Source organism: Poeciliopsis prolifica, unplaced genomic scaffold, assembly GCF_027474105.1.
Source record: "Poeciliopsis prolifica strain line A6 unplaced genomic scaffold, Auburn_PproV2 SCAFFOLD073, whole genome shotgun sequence".
Classification (NCBI taxonomy): Eukaryota; Metazoa; Chordata; class Actinopteri; order Cyprinodontiformes; family Poeciliidae; genus Poeciliopsis; species Poeciliopsis prolifica.
Window position 1 is genome coordinate 1,823,960 of NW_026562448.1, and position 4,867 is coordinate 1,828,826.

At 41.7% G+C, this 4,867-nt stretch overlaps 1 pseudogene; it reads right to left on the reverse strand.

The window, feature by feature from the left end:
- LOC129352221 (E3 ubiquitin-protein ligase TRIM21-like) lies at positions 1–4,243 on the reverse strand (annotated as a pseudogene).
- Between the last annotated feature and the right edge of the window lie 624 nt (positions 4,244–4,867).

Sequence of the window (4,867 nt, forward strand, 5' to 3'; positions counted from 1 at the left end):
ATGCACAGCAGACAATCAAACATTTCATTTGAGGAAATCAAACTTTTCAGCAGAAAATTGCTAAGACTTGTTAAATGTTGCCATGACAACCCACTTCAATTAAAATCCACCTTTTGCAGTAATTTAGGGTCCATCAGCTGCACCTGGTTACAAACTGCAGGCTGCTGCTCTCCTGAAGAGGCCTGGGCCCTTTTGCAGCTCCGGCACTAAATCATTCGAGTTGTGAAATAAATGAAAGTTTGTTTTTCATCCATGTGTTTATGCAGCCGACTGCGCAGCTTCCTGTCAGTGAGTCCCTTGTGTTCAGTAATTAGTCAAATCTTTTAGTGATCCAACCAATTTAAAGTAATTTCACAAACTCTGCTTTTGCTGCAAGTTATAATGCTAAATCTGTTAGCTTAGCGCTACAGCAGTTGCCCAATCACAGCTTTGAAAACCAACGCTTGTCCGGTCACATGATTCAGTTTTTATGTAAAGAAATGTAAGCAAATAATTGCAGTTTAACTTTTATTGTTGACAGTTTTTCTGTTTGTTTTTAAGTTTGTTTTGTTTTTGACCTCTCTTAAGGTCATAGTTAGTTATTTTTTTGGATTATTTATATCTGATGTTAATTAAAGATTCTTCAGTTATTGTAGGCAGTGATGGTTGTGGGTAGAAAGAGTTCCTGTAGCAGTCTGCGTTGCAGTGAATATGAAGAAGCCTCTGACTGAAGTTTCAGTTTTTCTTCGACAGCCTCATGAAGACTGTGACGTTTGTCCAAAATGTTCTAGATTTCAGAGTGAAATCTTTCTTTGTGCGATTTTCTCCATTTAAAGCGAAACAAAAATATGAACAATTTTAAACAATTTATACAAAACTTTGTGCAGTGACTTAAAGTCGTTAAAAAAAGTGTTGATGGCTGTTGATCATGAAAGTGAGATGGAAACTGCTGGCTAGATGACGAGCACGTTTTGCTCTCGTCTTACTTTTTGTTTTTCAACAGGACAGTTTGTCTAATAGCGCCCTCTGGTGGTCAGAGACAAGAAGTTTATTTTAGAAGATGTGCCAGTTCATTCTGAATCAGACCGAGCTCCAAGTGAATTTTATCAACATTAAAATTAAATTATTCATGTTCATAAGTTAGCACTAAATGTCAAATGAAATTCACAGATCCAGCGTGAACTGATGTTTATTGACCTCTGATGACCTCTAGCAATTTAAAAAAATATATATCTTTACAATGATAGCGACACAAACAAAACATTTTGCTGCACGGTCGAGTTGATTGACTCCCATTTTGTCTGATTTGAAGAAGGTGGGGGAAACTTCACCCAGGTGAAGAATCTGCAAGTTAAACATTAATCAGCATTTTGATGAGGAACAAAAATGTAAAATTCCAATAACTTTTTGTTTTTTTAATTATCTAAAGTACTTTGAATCAACTTATTGCTGAAATACGGAGCAACAAGGAGATTCTGCAGGACTTCACCTGCAGAGTCAGTCAGATTCATCTTCATCATCTTCATCAGATCAACGATCAGCCTGATTAACAGGACAAATGATCAGAGGAGCAGAGTTTTTACCTCCATCATTAAGGCCAGGACTGAAAAATGGGTATAGTTTCTGAGTGAAGCAGCAGCCAGTAAAGGAGTAGATCAGAGCTGCAGCATCTGCATCATAGAAGGAGACCAGACCCTCCTCATAATCCACAAACACCCCCACCTTCTGAGGACCAGGATGGAGACGGAGACGGACTGGAGAGTCAGCTTTAGCTTAATACTCATTTCCATTTCTCAACCAAATAGTCCAGAAACCGTTCTGAGGACTCAGTGTGATGTCTCCCTTCCTGTTGATGGATTCTCTGGCCACTCCTAAATCCCATTCAGTCTTTCCTTTAACCTGAACCTCAAAGTAAAATCTGCCTGAAGAGAAACTCTGCTGTCCTAAAACATTAACACAGTTAGAAAATCTCTCTGGATTGTCTGGAAGATTCTTCCATTCATCTCCATGTTTCACCTGTTTTCCATCATCAGACAGGAAGAGGTGAGGACTAGCTGTATCAGGATCCAAAGTCACATCAACAGCAAACTGCTGGATCCTCTTCATCTCAGCCTCCATCAATTTCTCCATCATCATCTTCATCTCCTCCTGCAGCTGAGCCACAGCTCTCACCACCGTCCCCTCATATGATGGTGGACGAACTCTGACCTCTCTCCAGGTCCTGGTGGGTGGAGCATCTTTCAGGGAGGAGAATCTCTGCAGGAGGTGGAGGTGATCTTCATCCTGTGAGAGCTGCTTCACCTCAGAGCTCCTCTTCTCCAGCTCAGAGATCTCTCCTTCCAGGTCTGTGATGAAGCCTTCAGCCTGTTTCTCTGCAGCTTCCTGTTTGTCTTGGATCTCCTTGAGGAGCTCCTTCAGGCGTCTCTCAGCAGACTCCATCAGAGCCGTGAAGACCTGAACACCTCCAGCTTTCTCTCTGTCTGCAGCATCTCTACTGATCTTCACCGACTCTCTGATCTCCTGGATCTTCAGTCGTCTCTCCTGGATCATCTCCTGAACTTCAGCCTCCGTCTTCCTCAGCTCTGCCTTCTTTCCTTCAGATTCTTCTCTCAGAGGAACAAACTCGTGGTTCTTGTGGTCTAAAACAGGACAGACCAAGCAGACGCATGTCTGGTCGGTCCTGCAGAACAGCTCCAGAGGTTTATCGTGCTGCAGACACATCCTGTCCTCCAGGTTCTCCACCGGCTCCATCAGCTGATGTTTCTTGAGACGTGGAGCGGTCAGGTGAGGCTCCAGGTGAGTCTGGCAGTAGGAAGCCAGACACACCATGCAGGACTTCAGGCCTTCAGTTTGGGTCCAGTGCAGACGTCACAGGGAACTTCTCCTGGTTTGGCAGCTTGTTGCTCTGAGCTGCTGCTGGCTCCCTGCTGAGCTTCACCTCTGAACTGATCAACCATCTCTTTGAATAAAGTGTTGACTCTCAGCTGAGGCCTGGAGGCGAAACACTCGTTGCACAGAGGACACTTGTAGGGACCATCTGTATCCCAGAGCTGAGTGATGCAGGTTTTGCAGAAGTTGTGTCCACATGGTGTGCTGACTGGATCAGTGAACACATCCAGACAGATGGAGCAGAGAAACTGATCTTTAGACTGCAGGTTGCTGCCAGAAGACATTTCTGAACTCTGAGGACAGATCAGGGAAACTTCAGTTCAAGAAGTTGATTAAGGGGCAGAATTTAGTGTTTTAGATTCATGTTGGGCCTTTTATCACAATCATGATTAAAACTTTATCTGAAGGTTTGTGCATAAAACTGACATGATGCTGTCAGGAACAGGAAGGAGTTTTCATGAAGGTTTGATTGTTGTCATGAAGTGTCATTCATTAAATGACTTTTATTCAGACGACACTTTTAATGCAAGTTTTTATGTAACTTTGCATTAAAATATAATAATTTACATTTATCAATTATGACTTATAACGAAGTCAGCAGATCCACCAGCTGTTTGCTAATTACTGCTGGCTAGTCTGAAGGAGCTGAGTGGGGAGGGCTAACGCTGCTCTGAGCTTGGAAAGTTTTATCACTGCTTCCTGCTGTCCTTTTAGAGTTTGATTTTCTATTTTGTTAGTCGGCTCAGTTCAGATTGTTTCTAGTTTTAGTGAAGCCGGTGTAACAAGTTTGTCCTCCGTTTGTCTTTGGGTCACTTCCTGGCATTTCATGTCGCTGTTGATCTAAAATATCTGAGACCTGATCCTGCTTGGTGTGATCTCCAGGCTGAATTGCATGTGATCATTTTGCATTGCAGGTTTGCAGTGAACATTAGTGGTTTATGCAGGTTTGTGGTTAAATACAGGCTGAACATCATCAGGTTGACAACGAATAGTTAAAGTTAACGGGGAACACTCTTCTGATGTGAAGCACTTTGAAATGCCTTGCTGCTGAAATGTGCTATACAAATAAAAATTGATTGATTGATTGATTGATTGATTGATTATGTGTGTAACAATAAATATAGTTAATAATTAACTTCATTCTGTTGCTGTTTGTTGCCCTTTTGCTCGATGGAACTATAACAATAGAAAACTATCATCTGCTTCCCTTCTGATATCACAATAAAAGTCTTTAATAATTTACTGTGTTGGTAGAAAACCAGTAAATCAGTTTCCTGCTGAACTCACCAGAATCAATCTGTTGATGAGAAGAAAATCCTGAACTCAGTTTGGAGGAGAAACGTTTTTGTCCACAGCAGCTCAGGCTTTGACCAACTTTTACTTTCATTTCTGCAGAGTGACGTTTTGATCTCATGACTCTGTTGCTCCACCTTAATGTGAGTCACTGTGAAGGTGGAGCATATTGATCTTTGGCTTTTTTTCTGTAAGTTATAAAGAAATGAACAGAGTTTGATTCCTGTTGTAGATCTTGGAGCTTTATAACTTACGTTCTGGCGGAGTCACCAATATATGAGCTGTTTTTATGGTTTTTGTGGTTTTGTGAAGGAGAAGCTGACGGCTCTCCCTGACATCTGCTGCTCTTCCTGAGCGTCGCGCTCAGACTGCAGGTTAAACAGTTAATCTGCTCAACAGGGATCAAAGTGTCTCAGTCTGAAAGCTGAAGCTCAACACAAACTGGATCATCAGCATGACAAGGATCCCGAACAAGAAATCTGCAAATAAACCACTAGAAAACAAAACAGTCGAGGTGATGCAATGGCCTAGTCAAATTCTGCAGCTCTTCCAGATCGTCATAAATTCTACAGTGAGATCTATAGAGAGCGTTGCAGAGTCAAATGCCTGCAAACCTTTAAAGGATTTTTCCACAGGAATGCAGTAGATTGTGTTCATGGTGTTTTCTGATCCTTAAGCTGAGATGTTTTAGTCTTTAGACTTTATT